The 9716-nt window shown below is 35.8% G+C and overlaps 1 non-coding gene across 1 annotated transcript; it reads left to right on the forward strand.

Annotated features, from left to right (window-relative positions):
• The first annotated feature begins 4640 nt into the window (after positions 1 to 4640).
• LOC118552193 (U6 spliceosomal RNA) lies at positions 4641 to 4740 on the forward strand. Its single transcript, XR_004925403.1, has one exon. It is a non-coding gene; the product is annotated as a U6 spliceosomal RNA (small nuclear RNA).
• Positions 4741 to 9716: the final 4976 nt, after the last annotated feature.

Consider the following 9716-nt stretch of genomic DNA (forward strand, 5'->3'; position numbering starts at 1 on the left):
AATTCTTGCATTTCAGGGCTTTTTCCCCTAATCAAAATGACACGTCAGCGTTGGGGCCAAGTTTCGGTGGGGGGGGGGGGGGCGCAAATAATTGCCGAGATAATATTGTTTTATTCGGTTGGCAGTGTAGGGATAGAGTTCTTTTATTTTTTACTCTGTGCTGAAAGAAAAAAAAAATTGAGCATGCGGACAGATACACATGGCCCAAGTTAGATAACTCACCGCCACCAACAGTGAGATAAAACAATGGTCCATCTCATGGTTATGCCAGAGGAACCATAATCAAAATAGGTTTTAATGTGAGGATTGTTGAGTGTGCTGTTGAACTCTGATAAAACCTACAATTCTATTTAAATATAGTCCACTGGGCTGGTAGAGACAGATGCTAATAGATTTGGTTGGTACTTTCATTTTTGTTTTTTTTGAACAAGATTTTTCAGATTCAAAACTCAAACAGGGCTCAGCTGCCCCCTTATAATTAAGTTTTAATGACATAGGCTGAGTGTTTGTGTTTTAGCAGCATGCTCAAGACTGTTAGCATGTAAATGGTTACAACTGGACTTTGAGGAGGGCAATCTCGTTGCAAGTCACAGGTGAAGTTCCTCCAAAGACGCTCTGGTTTACTGGGATGCTGTGGGACCTAGGACAGCTAGCCACAGGTCATCCCGTGGCAGTCACTGTTAAAAGAATAAATTAGAATACAATACTACATACTTGAAATTCCACAGTAGCCTGGGGGCCAATGTTTTTCAATTTTAACGCTTTTTCACCAGAAGTAACAGTTCTATAGGTTTTTGTATGCAAAATGGTCTATTGGTAAATAAAAGCAATATGTGGTACTGCTCATAAAATCACCCTTTCTCCTCAGATGGCAGGAGCAATCCAGGGTACATATTTTAATCAGTTTATTTATTTATTTTTTTAAGAATTATTATTAACTCTGCAGCGGTGTCCTTCACCGGCTTCCTTTTATAATTAAAAACTTTTTTCCCTCAAATCCCCTTCTCCAGCAAGCAGCCTGTTGCCTGAAGTTTTAATCCTTCATTACTAGTTAAAACAAAATCACCAATTAGGCACATGAACACGTCTGTATTAATCTCATTAAGGTGATGGCACCAAATAAATTGGAACTATTTTTGTGCTTTTACTGTGTTCCTATGGCTTTATCAGGCCCTGTGGTCATATACAAAGACCTCGAAGCTTAGTCATTTAGAGTCATTCGGTTGTGGACTGAATGTGGCATTACCATCTATGGCTGAAAATTGCTTTCAGCTTTTAAACTGCACTGACTAGTCTGTAGTTAATCTTAGATCATTCACTCGCAAAATTAAATGAGCCAGAACGATGGTCTTTTTTTTTTTTTTTATAAAATAATACATCACAAAACACTTATTTGCCCTGCCCAAAAGAGAGATCAAATTCATTTAAAATCCCATAAACCAGAGTTGTGAATTTTTAATTTTATTTAGTAGCAGAGAAATAGAGGGTAAGCTATCTTTCTACAGCACATCATTGCTATAAATTTACATATGGAACATGGTTTGATGCTTAACCAACCTTTAATCTACCTTTGATGTATACTTCTACTTCAATGTGGTCATGTGACACCCTTATTAATGCAAATGTAAAAAAGAGTGTTTTGGATCTCTGATGTAATTAGCCATAAACCATGTTAAAAAAAAAAGGGGGTGCCTACTTGAGTCACTAGCATTGCATATAAAGTTCACAGTTATCATCACAGAAGAATAACCTTAAGAAACTAAGTTTAAAATTTTTACTCCACTCATTCCTCTATTTTCTGCCCAAGTAACTTAAAGACCATTTTATGATACCAGCGATAGTCAACTATGAGTTGATTGCTCAATAATTCATTTCTTTGGAGTAAAACATTTTAATTTTCACAGGATTTTTAGCCTGTTTCTTGTAAAAGTGAAATCACATTGAGAGAAAAATGCTAATTGAGGCAGGGGAAATGTGATTTTTTTTTCCATCATTAGGGTATGTTATCATCATTTCAAACACCTCATCTTTTAAAGGAAAACAGTGGGTGTGTTCACTTGTTGTGGGTTCCTCCCTTCCCACTGCCATACCCCACAACGCGGACCAAATGCATAGGTGTTGATTCTGGCAGTCCCTAATTTTAGACTCTACAAACCTTGAGCCACGTCACATGAGGGGAGGTCACTTCATCGTGCCAGATGGAGGCAAAAAATTCAGATATTTTGAGAGGCTGACCCAGTGTCATTCCCCTGGTGGATGACAGGATGTTAAGGTTAGATATTGGAAAATAAGGTTCATGCTACTCTGTCAGTGGGGCGAGTGCAAGCTGCCTGTTTGACAGAGAAGGTGGTGTGTGGTCTGGACCTCAAGAAAAAGGAAGTCAGCCACCCAGATCAAAAATTACCCTGTCAGCCATCCAAAAATGATTCTGACATCAGCTTAGAGAGGCAGGGGGAAAAAAATGGTGAAAAAAATGAAAATTGTACTTTGTTCCGGGATAGTCTAGGGAAATTCGTGGACCCGTAATTGCCAAAGACACATCGGTGACATCTCTTTATTTTTACTGTATGTTGCAAATGTACCTGACTCAAGTTATACAATTCTAAAGTTAACCATTCATCACTTCCTAAAAATAGAGTGTTTTAAGTATAGTACAGTGAAATAATATGCATTTCTATTTGACCTTTCTTTTTAATTTGAACAGAAGCAAAAGTCACTGAAATTGATAGAAGCCACCCATTAGTTATATAATTATTTTGCCCACTATGGACATGTCCTTCTATTTCACTTGTCGTAATTTAGGAAAAAAATGATTTTGTGGCCAAAACATCATACTCATTTTATTGAGACTGTCCTGTCTTAAGGTCTTAAAAACTTTCTTGAGACTCCTTGATCTGATTCTAAATATAACTACATTCCTTAAGTCTCATCATATTGCTGCATTAAGAGATATTGGGCTTATATTTTTCAACAAATTTTAATGATCTGAAAGGACCTAAATCTATCCAAGATTTGTCTCTTTTCTGAGAATATGGATGAAGTAAAAGGTACATACCTATTTTTAAACATCTCCCAATTGTGACGTGACCATTTAAGTACTTCGCACTATTAGTTTTTTTCCATCTCAAGAAAAATATCTGCATATTGTTGTTTATTCTGTAAAATATTCCTTTTTTTAATAGGCTGAACCAAATAATTTCTCATTTTTACAGGCTTCACTTCACTTTTCTCACAGTGAATAAATTGCAACTTATTTCCATGAAATTCACAGATGACACAGATCTTTATTTTGCATAAAGGCATAAAGAAGTGTCTAATATCTTCAATATTCATCTGCTAAGTGGACATTTGCATTGGGTTAGAACGGAAAGAGAGCCCCAACCCTCCCGCAGTGACAGCTGTACAACGGGATGACATCTGACAGCTGTGACAGTGCTGAAGGGAAACTCAGATGACTCGCCGCCTCCGTGATCCAATTACAGCACACATCCCTCTGACAGAGCCAGCAGCTTGACTCCAGCGTTTGGAAGGACAGTATTGATCTCTTGTCAGAAACCAGTTGCCTGCCTGCAATTGTGCGTTGCTGAACTTTGAAAAGCTAGAGTACCCTCTTAAATGATAGGGGCAGTCAGGTTATAGTATTCAGGTACAAAGAGAGGTGCAAAGGGTATCTGCTAAATGCTCAGAACTTGAACAAATCATAACAATATGACAGTGCAATCATACTCAAGGAGCCCAGCTGATCTCGCTGGCTACTGTCTGTGCTAATGGAAAGACAGCTCTTTGTGTTTAGTGGGATGATCTTACTTGATGAAAAGGCCACTGCAATTAGTGCATGCCGGTCGGCTATGCTGGGTGACAGCAGCTTGGATGGTGTAATGGCAGTTGCCAATAACCCTAACTTCAAGAAAACAGACAATCCGGCCTTTGAGCCTAACACTCTTCGCCCCTCTACTTCACACCTCTGTTTGGCTTTTACTTTAAATCTCGCAAGGGCAGTGTGGTACAACCTCACCAAACAGAACAACTTGGTCAAGAGGTCAAGTACCCGTCTCCTCTTGCTTTCTATTCCTGACTTCCTGAGAGTGAGAGAGAGAGAGAAAGAGAGAGGGAAAAGGAGAGAGAGAGACAGAGAGAGACACCCATGCAAAAGATTAACAAACATAAACATATCTTTCCACTATAATTTAAAGGAAGCTAATGTGTGAGCATCAATATTCTAAGATGCAAAATTTTAAGATACATTTTTAAAACTAGGATGGTAAAAGCAAGAGGCTAACGTTATGGTGGAGATAAGAGATATCTAATGGCAAATGATCTAATATTTTAAGGTATGTGTGACTCTCAATGTTCAAAAACTATCAAAATCCCAGGATAATTAAAAGTTATCTCCAGTTTACCTTTATTATTTTAGGATTGGATAAAGATGGATGAAATATGCTAAAACTTAGAGCATACACAAAACTTAGAATGCAAATCATTTCAGGCTCTTCCTCAAGTGCAGCTCCAACAGATAACGTACTTAGGTAGGAGTACAACAAGTTAAATTAAGTACTGGAACACACATACAAGCACTCACGTACATACACAAATTATACCAGAATAGACAACTCTATGATCAGAAAAATTAAGTCTAGTCCTTGCTTCTGCAACACATATGCTAAAATTAGAACAATACAGAGATCAGCATGGCCCCTGTGCAGGGATGATCCACAAAATCAAGAAGTGTGCCATATTTTTAAATAAATATTCTTTTTTTATTGAAGGATTGATGACTCACGATGTTCCATTAGTTTCAGGTGTACAACACAGTGATTCGACAAGTCTATATGCTACGCTATGGTCACTACAAGTGTAGCTACCGTCTGTCACCATACAACGTTATTATAGTACCACTGATGATATTCCCAATGCTGTGCCTTTCATCCCCATGAATTATTCATTCCATAACTGGAAGCCGGTACCTTCCATTCTAAATATTCTTTGTGTACCTCACATTTAGAACTTTCCTTAACTTTCGAAGTTTTTTCTGTGCTTGTTGAAGAGGTAATAAGCATTATTAACTCTAGGTAGACAGGTAGTGAAAACCAAAGCTATAGAATGGGTATAATGGCAAAACTGGCAAACTGACATTATATAAATCATAGACGTAAAACATTGACTATTTCAAATAGTCAAATGTTGATGAACAGTTTTGTTTATTTAAAAAATAAAATAAGGTATGAAAACTAGGGCTTCAGAAATGAGCAGAGAACTAGTGATCAAAAGCATGAAAAAAACTTCGGGAGAGCTGTAGAGCAGAGAAAAACTGAGATATAATAGTATCTAAGATAGAAGAAAATACAGAACCAATGATCCAAATCCTTAATATACACTCACAAACACTCCTATTCACACATATGTAAATAAATGCTAATTAAAACACCTGAGATAGCCCAAATATATAAATTGGGTAATACAAAATTAATGAGAGTATGGAGACACAGACATTCGTGTCTTCTTTAGGGGAGTGTAAATTGTGACAGTTTTTCTCAAGGTTAATTTGAGAAATATCTATCTGAAATCCATTGTGAAGAAAAATTGCTCAAAGATTTATATGCAAGAACATTCATTACAATATTGTTTGTAATGAGAAAAAATGAAAATAACCTGAATATCCGGTTGGAGGGGACTAAGTAACTATATCATGATGCATGTGTAAAATAGGATAGCCAATAAAGGGAATGAGGTGGATTTATATAAGCTGATATGAAATTTTCTCCATGACATAAATATAGTATTAACTTATTTGTATAAAAGTGCACACAAAACAAACATATATGTAGGGATATTTGTATATTTGTGCATATATGAATATGTATGACATCTATATCTACATATGCATCCTTTATGCATATTAACATTTCTGGAAATACAAACAAGAAACTGATAATAGTGGTTATCTATCGTGAGTTGGAGATGGTAAAATTTACTTTTAATTTGTATTACCTTACACTATTTACATGCATATGTATTATCTTGATAATTTTTTTAAATTAGTTAATTAAATGTTTTTGTGTTAATGATCTCTTAACTAACATAAAACTAGCCTAAAGATAGAACATAAAGAATTCGTAGTCTTCATTCCTTTGTTAAACATTTTTTTTGTTATCTATCGTAGATGTCAGATTTATGCCCATCTGGGAAAATGAAGAGTAATTTGCCTGACCACAAGAATCTCATGGTCTAGTTGGGGAGATTTAAAATAAAAGGGGGCTAGGAAGAATGTTTCACATTATGGTAGATATAAGGAACAGGATGTCAAGGAAATATGCCTAGAGGACCCTAGATTTAAGTCTCAGATGGAAATGTGGTCAGCCAAGTGAGGGAATGCATAGGCCCCAGGATTTAAAGCACAGAAAACAGCATGGACAAAGGAAAAAGGGAGCATGCAGGCAGTTCAATATGACTCATCCTCAGAAAACAGATTAGCAGTGAAAGATGAATCTGGAGAGGAAAGTAAATATTTCAAGGGGAAAGATGGGGATTAATGACCAAAAATTCTTGCAAAAGTTCCAAATTGTTTCAATCATTGATATAGTATAGAGATGCAGTTGTCCAAATATTATGTTGAAAACTAAGAATCACCTGGGCTTCACATTAAAAGAAGCAGATTCATGAACTCCAACACATACTCGTCAAATTTAACTGATAATATGCATTCATTAACAAGTATCCCTGGTGATTGTTATTATCTGACAAGTTCAGAAAACATCCGTGCAACATTACAATATCCATTGGGCTATTTATCTTGAGCCAAAACTTGATCCACCAGAGAAAAAACTACCTAGACCAAATGAAAAACTCCACCTTTGGTTTTTTTTCTATAGTGGCAAATATTAAGAAAAATATATAACACAAAATCTTAATTCCACCAAGCCCCTATTATGAGATAATTGTTTACTTTGATGAATAAATAAATAAATAAATAAATAATTATATTTCCTTGAAAGCATCTCATAGAACAAAGAAAGTCCATAACCTTTATTCATCTGGCTTTTTAGGACAATTTATTACTAATTCAAATTATAGAATAGTATGAACTTATAAACATTTTAAAATAAAAGATTGTACTATGAAATTGAAAAAATATAGATATTATGAAATTCCCTTGAAGTAGTTTACATTTTTAATTATTTTCAATCTTACTCTAGTTCCTTAAATTTTTGAATTGTTTTATGACTTTAAAATACATTTCATTCATATTAGTTTTGCCTTCTCCATTAAATAGGTGAATAACTTTACCAGTAAACATTTACTATATTTTAATAGCTTCTGTTTTCTAGAAGTCTGGAAATATAGATCTCTTACAGGCCAAACCACAGCAAAGAAAGAGAATATGTATTTCTAGCTTCATTACAGCCCTCAAGATGGTGAGCTTGTTGGTTTGAGTATTAGGCTTCTGTGGTCTAATTGTAGGAATTGATCTCTTTGTGGCTCATTTAACATTGTTCTGCTCCATTTCAAAAGACTGTGCCCTTAAACCTGTCCATCTCTCAAACACCTGCCATTGGTCAGAAGGAAAATGAAGGAAGAGTGTAGATGGTTTCATAGAAAAATACACAACCAATAAATTCAATTCAATTCAATTCAATTCAGTGGAACAAAAACTTAAAGAATTCTATACCATGGATGCAAAACCAGGAATCATGAACTGGAGCTCAAAGATGATATGGTTAATAAGCACAAATAAATATATAAAAGAAATAAAACAGTTTAGTGAGGAAACATAATAACAGAAATATATACAAGGCACAGGAGAGTGAGGGTTATCTGATGAGAAAGTAGGGAAGAACGTATTTATGAATTTAAGATAATTCTAAATGATAAGTAAGCATTCATCAAATTTATAGGGTTTGGAGAGAGGTTCATTCTGAGCAGAAAGAGTAGCGTACCCAAAGGCACACGATAGTGTGCACATCAGAAAACTGAAGTGTTTAGTATTTATGGAATGTGTGTTTTGAGGAGGAGAAGGAAAGACACTCAATCCTACCGAGACTTTTTGCCATTTTCGAGGTATCTCCTTCTGCTGTATTCATGCTCCCAGTGAAAATTTCCTCTAAATCCCCATGTACTCCTGTAATCTCAGGTCCTAGGGAAAAAGATCCAGAGGGACCATGCTGAGTAAAATTGCATTATTTATCACTAAGATTCTCTGATAAATTGTGTTGTATCAAAACTGTCCTAACTCAAGACCTATTATAAAAGGAGTCCTGATGCAATCCTAATCTTCAATTATAAACTTTTTCCAATTAAAAAAAATGGTGTAAAGAATCACAACATCTGGAGAAAACCTAACAATGTGTTTTTCCCTAAGACTCAGAACAACAACTTGTGTAAGCTATCGACTCTATGATTTTTCCCCTCTACCACACCTTGGTTCTTGCCTGGATTTTGTACCATATCAGCCCTTGACAAGGAGAGACTATGATGCATATGAATTAACAAAGTCCATGTAAAAACTCTCATCAATCACTTAACACTCTGGAAATACCATCTCTTAGCACTGTCACCATAATATTGTGTTTATTATAGTGGACATCTAACTTGGGAAACTCAAAGAAGTTGGAACAGGTCAATAATATCCCCCAGCTTTTGGTCCTCTTTTTAATATAATTGGCATTGTAGGGTCATAGGTTTACTGTGGTATCCTGGACACTTTGCATGTCACCACATAGACCACATAGACAATGCTTGGCCACAGTTTTGGTGGAATGGCCTTCAAGGGCAGACATCCTGATAAACCACTGTTGCCTACAGTTTCTCATCTGTATCTTATGGGAGATTTTCACAAAACCATTTCTCATCCCTATTCCTAGTGTCAGTTGTATGCAGGTCTACCTTGCCCTCATTTTAGGGTACAATCACATGTCTCTGTGTGAGTCTATAAACTGCTACATGAGTAATAAGCTTTTTTTTTTCATTTGGGCTCATTGTCTTACACATTTATGAAAGTGTGGCAAGTAAATCTAGCAGCTGCCACCACAATGTAGCTTATGGGCTGCTTGATCACTTTACGGATTTAGTTACTCCTGAGGTCCATGGGAAATACTGCTTCCCCTTGAGGGAGAACTTATGTTTGGAGATACAACTAACATTAATTTCCAACTAATATCTGTAAAATATCTCTATACAGTGAGCATAGAAACATTCTGTCCTATAGCATGTTAAATCTCACTTACCATACTAACATCTATTGGACACTTACATATGCCAGCCACTGTTCTAAGAGTTTTATACACACAATCAATTTTAATCCTCACACGAACTCCATTATTAGTTCAAACCTATACATGAAGAAATTGGGGTTTAGAGAATTTAAGGAACTTCCTCATAGTTAGTACAGAGCTAGAATGAGCCATAGCCAAAGCTGGAATAGACATAGTCCAATTCCAATGCCCTTATTTTTAACTACAAGGCGATTCAACCTCCCCACTAACAGTGATCACACAAAGTTTGATTTGTGTACATAGCAATCTATCTCACTGTGGATCTTTACGCCAAATAAAACTGATCACCTTATGTGATCAAATGTGATCCCCTCATTTCCTCAGAATATCACTTTCTCTAGTAACAGTCACTTAACCAATAAGTCATTTCTAAGTTTAGTTTATGTTTTAATCTAAGAGAGGCATTAATACCCCATCCCCAATCATGTGATCATCTTCTACATGATA

This window comes from Halichoerus grypus, chromosome 4 (genome assembly GCF_964656455.1).
Source record: "Halichoerus grypus chromosome 4, mHalGry1.hap1.1, whole genome shotgun sequence".
NCBI lineage: Eukaryota > Metazoa > Chordata > Mammalia > Carnivora > Phocidae > Halichoerus > Halichoerus grypus.